The following is a 14,888-nucleotide window of genomic DNA, read 5'->3' as shown; positions in this document are numbered from 1 at the left end:
AAACCTCAGGCCCTAGGTGCACCGACAGGACGGAGCCTGTTTGCAGTGGCAGGAAAGGAGAGGCCAGAGACCTTCATTCTTTAGTTGGGAGGCTGAAGGGTGGCACCAGGCTTCAGAGCTGTTGCTGGAGAGTCTGTAGGAGCAGCCGTACTCCCTTCTTCATAGGCAGTGCCCCGGGAATACCAGCTTTCCTTATTGATTTGCCCTAGTCTGTTAGATGCAAACAGGCTTTCGTAGAATCCAAGGAAACATCCACTGAGAAGAATTACAGTGGGCAGTGAAGCATTTCTCTGGGGAGCTTCTGTGCTCATTCTTTCCTCCCCCTTCTCCTCTGGCTTCTGAGGGGTCTGAGATATGGAGAAAGACTATTCTGAGTACCCTCATGGTGGACGGAGGGTCAGGACCAGCCCTTTGCCTTCTTGCCATGGGTTCTTAGGAAGGCGGAAACAACCAGGTGCCTTGATGGGCTGAGACCTAGCAGAGGGGCCAGGCACGCCACTCATCCTGACCCCATGCTCAGCGTCTGGGTCTCCACCTGGGATCCCCATCAGCCCTCCTGTGTGCTGCTGAGCATGTCCAGCACTACACAAGGAGATTATGGGAGGAGGGGGAAATGAAGGATAGAGCTGAAATAATACTTCTTCAGTGAAGACTTGGGGATAAAGAACCAAGGCCTGGGACCTGCATTCACAGCATGCGAGATGGGTCGAGGGGCCACGTCATGCTGGCTCCGGCATGGAGGCTCCTGAGTGGAGCCGTGTGTGTCCACAGACATGGGGTCAGTGCCTCCACGTACGTGATCGCCTGTGCCCTTCACAGAACCCCTGCTAGCCAAGCTGGTCAGGCGTCACCTCCATGAAGCAGAAGGGTGGCTGCCAATGAAGTCATGGCAGAATGGGGACAGGAAAGGGGGAGTTCATCCTGAAACCCCATGCTTTCTACACGTGTTGCCTGATTCTAGTGGTTCTCAATCTTATTCTTATTTATTATTGTTTAAAGAGACGGGGGTCTCTAGGAGTTCCAGTTTATAGTGAGCTATGATCACACACTGCACTCCAGCCTGGGTGACAGGTTGAGATCCTGTCTCTAAATAAATAAATTCATTAATTTAAAAAAAAAAAGAAAGAAAAAAAAGAGACAGGGTCTCATGTCTAACTCTGTTGCCCAGGTTGGAGTGCAGTGGCGTAATTATGGCTCATTGCAGCCTTGACCTCCCGGGCTCAAGCAATCTTCCCACCTCAGCTTCCTGAAGACCTGGGATTACAGGCGTGAGCCACCATGCTTTGCTTGTTCTCAATCTTTAAAGCCTAGAAGGATCATGAGGTGTACAAATGAAATTCACAGCCCTCACTCCCATAGATTCTGATTAAGAAGGTCTGGGGTAGGCTGCAGGGATCTGCCTTTTAACAGAAGGGGGCAGATGAAACCATACTTGGAGAAGCACTATCCCAGTCCAGTAAAACTAACAGATGTCCATAAAGATCTCCAGTTGCTTTAAATTCACCAAGAAGCTTAGATTAATTAACAAGCATTTTCTGAGAGGCTATAATTATATCCCCAGATTATTAGGGCCTGCTTCATGGGTGAGCGCATTGCACAAGGCCCCACACTTGAGGTTTAATGCTCTGTGATTGCTGTCCTTGAAATTCTCCATGATTGAAACTTTGAATCTGTGCTTTTTGAGACAGAGTCTCACTCTGTTGCCCAGGCTGGAGTGCAGTGGCGAGATCATGACTAGCAGCCTTGAATTCCTGGGCCCAAGCAATCCTCCCACCTTCCCTCCCGAGTAACTGGGACTATCAGCCTGCCTGGCTAATTTCCAAACTTTTGTTGAGACATGGTCTTGCCATGTTGCTCAGGCTGGTCTCAATGATCCTCCTGCTTCAGCCTCCCAAAGTGCTGCGATTATAGGCATGAGCCACGGTGACTGACTGGATCTGTGCTTTTGTAAGTGAAGTCTAATGGGACAGTGGAGCATGTGGGGGTTCTTGGCACCTGGGCCTCACAGCCCTTGCCTCTGGCCTGTGGGCTCTCAGCCTCACTGTTCTCAGCCCATCCCAAGATCGCAGCCACCAGCCTTTCCAGCAGAAGTCTGGGCCCAGGCAGGAAGAGCCAGGGCCTGGCATGGGCACCCCATGGTGTCTTAGAGCGGGCCATGGTGGCAGCTGGCCAGCCTACCACCCCTGGTCCCAGGTACTGATGTGTTCTGGTGTGCAGGTCTACACATCCTAGGGGTCCTCCCTCTGCCAGTTTGGGGCAATGGGTCAGCAGGAGAGGCATATGCCTGCCTGGACTTCCCCAGACCTGGCTTCCTGACCTCTAGGAGGTTACAACTGACATAAATGGAGAGGAAGGAAGCTGGCATTGATTGAACGCACACTCCCTTCTAAGACTCATTTGATTTTCACTGATATATCCTAGTGCCTAGGACACTGGCATGTGGGCAGTGCTCAAAAACACTCAGGGAGGAATGAATGCATGGAGAAACTCTTTGAGGTCAATTTATTTCTTCCATTTTACAGATTAGAAATTGAGGGTTAAGGAGGCTAAACAAGCTGCTGGAGGTCTAAAATCAGTAAATGACAGAAATAAGATTTAAATGCAGGTCAGAACTCCAAAGCCTTTGCCCTTTCTATGTCACAAGTCTAAAGTCATGGCTTAAGCACATTGGCTGCTGGGCCGCCAGGGTTTGGCTATGATGCCAGTACTGACCCACCAAGTGTCCAATTGCCTGTGAGTTGGAGCTACTCCCAGGAATGGTTTCCTGGTTGTCCCTGGATGTCCAAGGAGGAGAGGGATTCTGAGCCCAGTATGAGGTTTGTGATTTGGATTTTCACTGGTTCTGCTCTTCATGGACCATGTCTCAGTCCAAGGAAAAGAGAGGACTAAAGAGACATATTCATGAAAATCCTCTAATTCAACTGACTTAATTAGGATTTTCCAATTGCTCAAAATGAAAATCTCAACCCAAAATGACTTAAAAATATTTGATCTTATTTCATGTAACGGAAAAGTCCAAGCCTGGGTAACAGAACTTGACCCCATCTCTACTTAAAAAAAACAAAACAAAATTATCTGGGCATGGCAGCATGCGCCTGTAGTCCCAGCTACTCAGGAGGCTGAGGCATGAGGATCGCTGGAGCCCAGGAGGTTGATGTTGCAGTGAACCATGATTGTGCCCCACCTTACTCCATGATTATGCCTGGGTGACGGAACAAGATCCTGTCTCAAAAAAAAAAAAAAAAAAAAAAAAAAAGAAAAAAAAAAAAGAGGAAATTCTAGAGCTAATCAGACTCTAGGTGAGTTGATTCCAGGGCTCAGTGCAAAAAAAATCCTCATATTCTTGAAAAGTTGACCTTTGTGAAACGGCATGATAATACCACAATTAAAAAAAATTGTCTCCTGTTAATGGGCCTTGAGTTTGTTTTCAAATTTTTGCTAATCCAAATGATGTTGCACTAAAAAAACTTGTGCATACGTTATTTTGCATATGTGTAAGTATTTCTGTAGGATAAACTCCCAAAAGTGTAATTGCTAAGTCAAAGGACGTACGTGGTTGTAATATTGACTGATTTGGCAAATTGCCCTCTATAACTGTTGCACTAATTTATACCACCACGGGGAGTATTTAAGAGTGCCTTTTCCCCACAGCTTTGCTGACAGAGCATGTTATCAAATTTTTGGAATTTTGTCAATCTGATAGGTGAAAGTTATCTCAGTGTGGTTTTAACATCATCCTTATTGGGCTATGATTTTAATACAATAGAATGGACTCATTTTAGTTGTACAGTTCAAAGAGTTTTGAATCAATCAAGGTATAGAACATTTCCATCACCCCAAAAGATTAACTTGTGCCCCTGCCCAATCAACACCCTCCATGTCCTGTCCAAAGAAACCACTACTGTGATTTTTATCACTATAAATTAGTTTTGCTTTTGGCTCTCTGAGCCCTTTTGGCTCTCTGAGCAGCACCATGGCCGTTGGCAAGAACAAACGCCTTAAGAAAGGTGGCAAACGGGGGGCCAGGAAGAAAGTGGTTGACCCATTTTCTAAGAAAGATTGGTATGATGTGAAAGCACCTGCTATGTTCACTATAAGAAATCTTGGAGAGATGCTAGTCACCAGGACTGAAGGAACCCAAATGTATCAGATGGCCTCAAGGGTCATATGTTTGAAGTGAGTCTTGCTGATTTGCAGAATGATGATGTTGTATTTAGAAAATTCAAGCTGATTACTGAAGATGTTCAAGGCAAAAACTGCCTGACAAACTTCCGTGGCATGGATCTGACCCGTGACAAAATGTGCTCCATGGTCAAAAAATGGCAGACAATGATTGAAGCTCATGTCGATGTCAAGACTACCAACAGTTACTTGCTTCATCTGTTCTGAGTTGGTTTTACTAAGAAACACAACAATCAGACATGGAAGAACTCTTATGCTCAGCATCAACAGGTTCGCCAAATCCAGAAGAAGATGATAGAAATCATGACCTGAGAGGTGCAGACAAATGACCTCAAAGAAGTGGTCAGAAAATTGATTCTAGACAGCACTGGAAAAGACAAAGAAAAGGCTTGCCAATCTATTTATCCTCTCCATGATGTCTTCCTTAGCGAAGTAAAAGTACTGAAGAAGCCCAAGTTTGAACTGGGAAAACTCATGGAGCTTCATGGTGAAGGTAGCAGTTCTGGAAAAGCCACTGGGGATGAGACAGGTGCTAAAGTTGAACGAGCTGATGGATATGAACCACCCAGTCCTTGAATCTGTTTAAAGTTAGGACTCACAATAGTGGCAAATAAAAAAGTCTTATTTGTGAAAAAAAATTAGTTTTGCCTGTTTCAGAATTCACAGAAATGGAATCAGATAATGTGTACTCTTTTCTGACCAGCTTCTTTTGTTCAGCATGTTTTTGAGATTCACCCATTTTATTGCAGAATAGTATTCCATTGAATATTCAAATATGCTACACCTTTTGGGTTTGTTTTTCATTCATATGTTGATGTTCATTTTTTTCATATAAACTTTATAATCAGCTTGTCTGGTTAAAAAAATGGTGTTGGTAAATGACTGCATCACCTTTATCAAGTAAGTTATGGAGAACTGAAGTTTTTATTATGTTGAGTCTTCCTCTTCAAAAACATGGTATATTTATTACCTTTGTGCCTTCCTTTGTGTTCCTCAGTGTGTTTTAAAGCTTTACCCAATTCTTGTTATAGTCATTACTAGTTGTTAGCAGGTGGCAGGTTTGGCTTTTCCCCCAATTTTCCTTGCTTAAATTTAGAAAAAATATTGAATATGTATACTTTTATTTTTTATTTATTTTATTTTATTTTATTTTTTGAGATGGAGTCTTGCTGTCTTTCAGGCTGGAGTGCAGTGACGTGATCTCAGCTCACTGCAACCTCTGCCTCCTGGATTCAGGTGACTCTCCTGCCTCAGCCTCCCGAGTAACTGGGACTACAGGAGCACACCACCCTGCCCAGATAATTTTTATATTTTTTAAAAAATACAAATTTGATGGATATATAATTTCCAGCTTGGGACTATTATGGATAAAGCAGTTATGAATAATCATGTACAAATATTTTTGTGTTTATATGCTTTCATGTGTCTTCAGTAATTTCCAAGAAGTGAAATTTCTGAGTAATACAATATAATATATGTTTAACTTGATACAAAACTAGCCATCTGCTTTCCAAAGTGGTTGTATCATTTTATCCTCCCATCAGCAAAGTACAAAAGTTCAATAGTCACATATCCTTATCAATACTTGATATTGTTATTATTTTATATTTTGCTCATTGTAGAAGATATGTGGTGGTACCTAATCATATATTTAATTTGCATTTCCCTGATAATTCATGATGTTGAACATATTTTCAAGTACTTATTGGCTATTCCTAATCTTTTGCTTGCTTGTTTGTTTTCTTTATGAGACAAGGTTTCTCTTACAGGCTGGAGTGCAGAGACTGGTGCAATCATAGCTCACTGTAGCCTCGAATTTCTGGGCTCAAATGATCCTCCCACCTCAGCCTCCTAAGTAGCTAGAACTACAGGTGAAAGCCACCATGCCTGGCTAATTTTTTAATTTTTCGTAGAGACAGAGTCTTGCTACATTGCCCAGACTGGTCTCGGACTCCTGGCCTCAAGTGATTCTCCCATCTTAACCTCCCAAAGTGCTGGGATGACAGACGTGAGCCACTGCACCCAGCTCTGTTCCTAATCTTCTGTGGAGTGTCTTTTCAAATCTCTTCCCCATTTTGTATTAAGTTATTTGTCTTTGTAATACTGGGTTATGGGAGTTCCTTATAGAACTGTCAGTGAAGTTTTAATTTGCCTTCTTTTGTGATGTATGAAGTTGAGCATCTTTTCACATGCTTAGGAGCTGTTTCTATTTTCCTTTCTGTGAACTGTCTATTCATATCCTTTGCCTCTATTTCTGTTGAGTTGTTAGTCTTTGTCTTACTGATTTCTAGGAAGCCTTTAGACATTAGAAAGGTTAACCCTTTGTCTAAGATAGGAATTGCAATTATTTTCCCCAGTTGCTTGCTCACCTTTGACTTAGCTTATTGATGTTTTTTGCCATGCAGAGGTTTTAATTTTTATGTATTTGAACTTATCAATCTTCTGTGGCTCCTGAATTTTTGAGTTATAGTTCCGAGGGTCTTCCTTACTCCAAGATTCAAAGAAATTCTATCAGGCTTTATTCTATCATGTCTTCTCTTATGTCTTAGCCCAGATTACCTAGAGAACAGATTTTTTTTTTTTTTTTTTTTGACACAGAGTCTTACTCTGTCACCTAGGCTGGAGTGCAGTGGTGTGATCTCAGCTCACTGCAACCTCCACCTCCCGGGTTCAAGTGATTCTCCTGCCTCAGTCTCCCAAGTAGCTGGGATTACAGGCGCACGACACCACGCCAGGCTAGTTTTTGTATTTTTGGTAGAGATGGGGTTTCACATGTTGGCCAGGCTGGTCTCTTAACTCCTGAGCTCAGGTTATCCACCCACCTCAGCCTCCCAAAGTGCTGGGATTACACGCGTGAGCCACCATGCCCAGCCAGAGAACAGATCTTAAAGCAAAGCAATAGAGAGATGCAATTACAGTGAAGCAAGAGAGAGTACAAGGGGATAAAGAAGGGGAGGCAGGAAGGCACATGCAAGGCAGCTGGCCAGGCTTCACAAGAAATGGCAGGAGGCTTCCAAACAGTTCTTTGGCCACACGGGGAGGAAAGGAGGGGGAGTTATCCATTTCTTCCTTCTATCTCTTTTCTATCATTGGTCCGAGCTTGTCCTGTGGCTGTTACTGCTCTACCCTTCAGGCGTGGGTGTGTTTCCCAGTTCCGTTTACTGACAAATTCCTCTTCTCCATTGATTTGAAAGGTCTCTTTTATTATACACAAAATTTCTCTATTGGAGTGTCCATTTAAAATTTTCTTTTCTATTCCATTGGTCTTTTTCTTCAAGCTGTTTTATGCATGCATGTATGCATTTATTTATTTACTGAAACGGAGTCTTGCACTGTTGCCCAGGCTGGAGTGCAGTGGCATGATCTCGGCTCACTGCAACCTCCACCTCCTGGATTCAAATGATTCTCCTGCCTCAGCCTCCTGAGTAGCTGGGACTACAGGTTTCTGCTACCACGCCTGGCTAATTTTGGGTATTTTGGGTAGAGACGGGGTTTCACTATGTTGGCCAGGCTGGTCTTGAACTCCTGACCTCAAGTGATCTGCCTGTCTTGGCCTCCCAAAGTGCTGGGATTACAGGCATGAGACACTGTGCCAGACTCCAAGCTGTTTTAATTATTGAAATTTTGGAATATGTTTTAGTATCTGGTAGGCCTCATTCCTCATCTTCTTTATCAGTATTTTCCTAGGTATTCATGTTCATTTTTTCATAAACTTTATAATCAGTTTTTCTGGTTAAAAAAATGGTGTTTTTAATAGACTGCATCACTTTAAAAAATTAAATTATGGAGAACTGAAGTTTTTATTATGTTGAGTCTTCCTCTTCAAAAACATGGTATATTTATTCCCTTTGTTCCAGCCTTCCTTTGTGTTCCTCAGTTGTTGTAAGGCGTTTTAAGTCTTTACCCGATTCTTGTTATAGTCATTCCTTGTTGTTAGCAGGTGGTAGGATTGACTTTTTCCCCCAATTTTCTTTGCTTTGAATTTAGAAAAAAAATGGAATCTGTATACTTTTAAGTTAAAACAATAAATAATTAATTTTTAAAAGGTAAAATAAACGGGAAAAAGGATAGTTTTAAAAATTTTATGCAGCACTTTATGCAGCACTTTTCACTTTTCACAATAGCCTTTATGTGGGACTATTCACAATAGCAAAGACTTGGAACCAACACAAATGTCCATCAGTGACAGACTGGATTAAGAAAATGTGGCACATATACACCATGGAATACTATGCAGCCATAAAAAAAGGGATGAGTTCACATCCTTTGTAGGGACATAGATGAAGCTGGAAACCATCATTCTGAGCAAACTATCACAAGGACAGAAAACCAAACACCGCGTGTTCTCACTCATAGGTGAGAATTGAACAATGAGAACACTTGGACACAGGGTGGGGAACATCACACACTGGGACCTGTCGTGGGGTTGAGGGGGGGAGGGATAGCATTAGGAGATATACCTAATGTAAATGATAAGTTAACGGGTGCAGCACACCAACATGGCACATGGATACATATGTAACAAACCTGCACGTTGTGCACATTTACCCTAGAACTTAAAGTATAATAAAAAAAATATAAAAATAAAAAATAAAAGACAAGAACATACTATGTACCTCATAAATAAGTACAATCATTATGTGTCAATTAAAAAATAAGTTAAAATAAATTTAGAAATAAATAAATAAAAATTATAAAACAAGAACAAACACCAAAACCAAAAGTTTTGTAGGGTTTTGTTTGTTCGTTTGTTTTAGAGATGGGGGTCTTACTAAGTTGCTCAGGCTGGTCTCATACTCCTGGACTTGGGTGATCCGTCCTGTCTCGGCCTCCCAAAGTGCTGAGATTATAGGCATGAGTTACCATGCCCTGCCCAAAACCAACATTGTACTTTCTTTGGTCTGGCGAGGCTGAGTTCTGGTAGCCTGAAAATGCTGATGCACTCATTGCCTGGGTTTGGCCCAGGAGCTCTGAGGGGCCCTGAGAGCTCACAATCTGGCAGGGGAGGGTGGAACAGATGAGAGGTTGTTGCTTCTGCTCAGCTAATTTGGGAGTCCACACTAGCCTAAGGCTATTCCCAGGGCTACAGAATCTACTTTACCCACTGCCCCCATCTTTGGTAAAATGCCTCTCCCCACTGAAGAATAAACACACTTGCTTTCTCTCTTACTCTTTATTTTTAATTAATTTATTTTTTTTTTAAGAGAAGGGGGTCTCATTATGCTGCCCAGGTTGGTCTCAAACTCCTGACCTCGACTTCCCAAACTGTTGGGATTACAGGCTTGAGTCACTGCACTCGGTCACTCTCTCACTCTAAGAACCTCCTTGCTCAACTAAATTTCTTTCTTTTGATGCCAGGAAGTCATAGGCCGGGAGCTGGCATCAGACTTGCTCTGGAATCTATTTTTATTACCTGTGTATCACTATGTGAGTCAATAACTTTGTCTGCTGAGCATCAATCACAAAGAAACCGCTTTTCCCAGCCAGAGTGCTGGGTGGTGATCTGGGAGATGGAGGCAAGGAGAGGAAAACTTGGGAGGTTTCCTAGGTGTTAGTTCTGCCCTGGGGTCACACAGCAAGTTGCCTTCCTTTCCATGTGTCCTCTGTCTGTGTCTTCTCTTCTCTAGCCTTTCTGCTTCTTTAGCAGAAGACATCTGGCCAAATGTCACTTTCTTACATAATCTTCATGGCTATCATATTGTCTGAAAATGGCATGTTAAACATACCCTTTTAAATTGGAAAAGAAATGAAAACAAGATGTAGGGAAAAGAAAACAGACTGTAACTAATTAAATTGTTGTAATTCATAAACCAGCCTTGAATAGAAAATGTAATCCTGTTAAATTTATTTGTTTTCTGCCTATGTAAGCAACCATGTAACTTTTAAATTTGGAACAGTGACTCCATTTCTCTGGAGTCTGTGTCTCCTGAAGAACCATTTCCAGTTTTCCCCCTGAATAAACTCTTTAAAATTGGAGTCTAAGGCCAGATGGGGTGGCTCATGCCTGTATTCCCAACATTTTCAAAGGCTGAGGTGGGAGGATCATTTGAGGCCAGGAGTTCATGACCAGCCTGGGCAACATAGTGAGATCCTGTCCCTAAAAAAAATTAAAAATTAGCCACATGTGGTGGTGCATGCTTGTAGTCCTAGCTACTTGGGAGGCCTAGCCCAGGAGGTCAAGGCTGCAAGCAGCTATGATTTCACCACTGCACTTCAGCATGGGTGACAGAATGAAAAAAAAAGGATTCTGATCCTTTTGATTATTTCAGGTTGACACCTTCTTCTGCATCTTTTGTTAAAATCAGCCTTGAATGATGGCGGCAACTTGAATACACAGAGAAGGAGGTAGAGAAGGGACGTGTTGTGTGAATATGCAAGAATTTCTTAAAAAGTCTGTAGCCCTGTTGGAGAGGGTGCTCTGACTTGCAGAAATGGCTATCTGACCACTAGACAAGCATGATTCATCTCATTTTTCCAGCTTGATGAAAATAAGCAACATGATTATCCAAGATCATTCATCTTGTTTCATATTTACCCAATGGTCTTCTTAATTAAATTTCTACAGTAGATTTTCTTACTGTGGAGACAATATTCAGACTGGCCAAAGTCAATTCTCTAACCCTCTGGTCAATTAGATATGAAATGTCATATTTCTCATTCTAAGTTAACAACTAGTCCTTTTAGTTCCTTAAGCAATTTCTTTGGAATTTTGGTTAAATCAGTTTGTGGCCGGATCGCCCCTGGTGAATTGAGGACATGTGAATCTCCTGAACTAAATAACTAGACAGAGGAAGTAACATGCCTTAGCATATCTGAAGAAGTATAAATGCATGCTATTACCATGATTGCGGCTGTTGGCATGAGGTTCTCTGTGACTGTAACAGAGTGACAACAAGCTGGGTGGGCTCATTCTAAAAACTGTTTCCTCTTTTTCTTTTCTTTTTCTTTTTTTTTTTGGAGTGGAGGGACAGGGTCTTGCTCTGTTGTCCAGGCTGGAGTGCAGTGATCTCTGCTCACCGCAGCCTCAACCTCCTGGGCTCAAGTGATCCTCCCACCTCAGCCTCCCAAGTAACTGGGCCTATAGGTGCGTGCCACCACACCCAGCTAATTTTTGTGTTTTTTGTAGAGACAAGGTTTCACCATGTTGCCTAGGCTGGTTTCAAACTCCTGGGCTCAAGCAATTCACCTGCCTTGTTTCTCAAAGTGTTGGCATGAGCCACGGCACTGGGCCTGTTTCCTTTGTTTTAATCTATACCAACCTGGTTGGCCAAGGTGGCAATTAATAAATTAACAGGTAAGAAGACTGTGCAAGAGACATGTGGACATTTTCTAGGGGCATGTTGCAAAGTGGGGAGGTGGTGTGGAAGCTGGTATAAACTACAGTCTTTGGAACTCTGTCCTATGGCCTGGACCCATTTGAATTAGCTTAGCTACCTTGTGAGGGCAACTGTGGGTATAGAAAAATGTGAGCTACTGTGTACCACTTTTGCTTAGTAAGTAAATGAGCATTTATTATTAATTGCCTGTGTGAACATGAGAAAACATGGAAATAGCATGAATATACAACCATCACATTATCAGAACTTCTGGGTTCGACAGAAAAACCACACTAATTCCTTTAGAAATATAATTTCCATTTGCTTATTTAACAGGGCTGTTGTTACTTTAGGCACAGCTAGATTCAGTTGCTCAGATAAGGTTCTCAAGGTGTCCTTTCCCTCTTTCCATCTGGCCTATCCCACCCCTGCTTGTATGCAGGCACTATGGCTGCTACCTGGACTCACATTCTCCTGGCTTGACAACTCCAGTTGAAAGAGAACAAGTCTTAGTTTTACCCAACGTTATAAATTAATTCCAGAGAAGCCTATGATTGGCTATAATTAGGTCACATGTCTTTTTCCAAACCAATCACTATAGCAGGAGGATGAGGTACAATGATTGGTCCATTTTGGGCCAGCCTTACCCAGACCATATAGGATTCTGCTAGAGGACATGGTCCGCCATTATCATCCAGATCATTTGAGTCCCTGTGCAGTTGCCTGTGCAAGATCTCATGCTAGTGATGTAGGAGGCCAGACATGGTCCCTGCACTCCACATGTTTATAAGCTCTGTGTTTGGCTGGGGGACTATCTGATTAGGGTCTGGTTTATTCCCCACTCGTGAAGGGGCTTGTTGAAAAGGGGGAGTTTGAAAAGCACCGAGAGACATGGCATTGCTCTCAGAGGTTTGGTTTTGTTCTAAGGAACACTAAAGTATATTTGTGTAGAGGAAAAATAAGAACTATGACACAAAGCTGAGAAATAAAATCCTAAGCCCCTCAACTGACTGAAGGGACCTCCTCTTGGCCAAGGAACCCCAGAGTTTTCACTGAGTTCTCAGCCATGATGGAATGGGGGACTCAACACCTTGTTATACTCCTTCCCTTGTTAATCGCCATTAGGCTTTCTCCTGAGGGCTGAAAAGAAACCAGCCCTTTCGAAAGATTCCATACTGATATCAACCAACCACCTGATGTTGCCCCTCTTTTTTTGCCTGATAAGAGACTACCAACCACAGAGTGGTCCTGGCCAGTCTACAGAGAATGCTCAGTGAGGGTCTTCATGTCCTCTGCTTCACCTTTTGATGTCAGAGGGTAGAATACTCCACCCCCAGATCATGCTAACACAGCCATTTTTTGGTACATTGGTCCTATGAAAGCTTCACCTTTTGATGTCAGAGGGTAGAATACTCCACCCCCAGATCATGCTAACACAGCCATTTTTTGGTACATTGGTCCTATGAAAGGGTATGAAGCTCAACTGTGCAAGAGCACGTTTTTTCCTTTCATAAATATTCATAACTCCTCCTCTAGCTTACTGAATATGTATAACCAGCCACCCTGCTCAGCATAAATTCCTGACCCCTCTGCCCCTCCCTTGGAGTATCTGTTTCTGGCTTCTGACTGGAGGCTATCCTTCCCAATCTGTCAAAATGACTACCCTGCAGGCTGCAGCCCCTTATGAGAAATAAGGCTCTCCTTTCTAAACGTATGAACCTCAACATTCTTCAGTTGACAATACCAACACTTGAGAGCTATCTGCATCCTAAGGAAGGGCAGCTCATCTTAGCCACATCAATATATTAGGGTGGCCTAATTTGCATGTCTGCAAAACCCACCACCAGATGTGTGGGGGTGACAGAGCCAGCATGCACAATGATCAAATCTAGGATCATTGTAATTAACTTTGCTACTTCAACTACAACCCATCATAGCAAGCGCGTGAACAGCAGGACCCCTAGAGACACCAATCTCAGAGAGGGAGTCCCACCACAGGGTATAAGAATGTGCAACTCTCATAGCTTGGTGGCACTCGCTGTCACTGCAAGATGCATGCCATCCTTCTGCTAAATTAGCTAAATTAACACCTGAAGGTTCTGGACACTCTCTGAAGAAAGTCTTCATACCGGATCCGACGCACAGGTTAGCCTACATAGCTGTGGGGTAGGGAGAACAGCTGCGTTACGAGTGACGAAAAGGAACCCTTGCAGACACCCACCTGGAAGTTAAGGTTCTGAGTGACCTTTCACTTTCATTCCTCAAAGGAATGGTCAGGAGATCGAGACCATCCTGGCTAACCCGGTGAAACCCCGTCTCTACTAAAAAAATACAAAAAACTAGCCGGGCGAGGTGGCGGGCGCCTGTAGTCCCAGCTACTCGGGAGGCTGAGGCAGGAGAATGGCGTGAACCCGGGAGGCAGAGCTTGCAGTGAGCAGAGATCCGGCCACTGCACTCCAGCCTGGGCGACAGAGCGAGACTCCGTCTCAAAAAAAAAAAAAAAAAAAAAAAAAAAAAAGGAATGTGTGTGCATTTTAAATAAAAAGAGTTCATTTCGATAATTTTATACTGGACATCTTTGTTATGTTGAACAATCCTGTAACAAATATAAGTACAGTCATTTGAAAAGCCTGCCTTTTGCTGGCCTCCACTAATTACTCTGTCAAAGCCAGTGACTGTAGCCAGGGCTCCTGAAGGTTCACCTGTATCAGGCCCCTCTGCTTTGACAACTCCCAATTGGGTCCCCATGCTACATCCACTTGGCCAAGTGAGGGAGTAAAGAGGAGGATCTTTGAACTTCATCAGCACTCCCTGGGGAGAACAAAGGCTGTTAGGTAGGGGCCAGCTCGTTCACCCTCAGCACTACCCTAGAGTCCACATGCTCCTTGCGCAGGATGCCCAACAACGCCAAGTTCAAGGTCATTTATTTCCCCCAGTGTTCCTGGGGGCTGAGGGCAAAGCTCGACTTCCCCACCTGCTTTCACACACCTGGATAATGAAGGTCTGTACCTCCTACAGTTTTTTGTTTGTTTGTTTGTTTTTATTGTACAGGCAGGGTCTTGCTGTGTCACACAGACTAGAGTGTAGTACTGCATGATCATAACTCACAGCAGCCTCCAACTCTCAGGCTTAAGCAGTCTTCCTGCCTCGGCCTCTCAAGTAGCTGGAATTATAGGAATGCTACAGTGTCTGACTAATTTAAAAAGCATTTTGTTGAGATGAAGACTTGTTACGTTGGCCGAGCTGGTCTTGAACTTTTGGCCTCAGTCCTCCCACCTTGGCCTCCCGAAGTGCTGGGATTACTGGCATGAACCACGACACACCAGCCTCACAGTTTTTATTACTCTTCGCAGATGTTGCTCAGAAGAGACGGAGGCATTTAGGATATCT

General features: G+C 43.3%; 1 pseudogene; it reads left to right on the top strand.

Moving 5' to 3' along the window:
• Positions 1 to 3,973: 3,973 nt before the first annotated feature.
• Positions 3,974 to 4,758, top strand: LOC140710319 (small ribosomal subunit protein eS1-like; annotated as a pseudogene).
• The last annotated feature ends 10,130 nt before the right edge of the window (positions 4,759 to 14,888 follow it).

The sequence above is a fragment of the Chlorocebus sabaeus genome, chromosome 25, assembly GCF_047675955.1.
Source record: "Chlorocebus sabaeus isolate Y175 chromosome 25, mChlSab1.0.hap1, whole genome shotgun sequence".
Classification (NCBI taxonomy): Eukaryota; Metazoa; Chordata; class Mammalia; order Primates; family Cercopithecidae; genus Chlorocebus; species Chlorocebus sabaeus.
The sequence above is the reverse complement of the archived record's forward strand: the minus strand, read 5'-3'. Positions and strand labels throughout refer to the sequence as shown.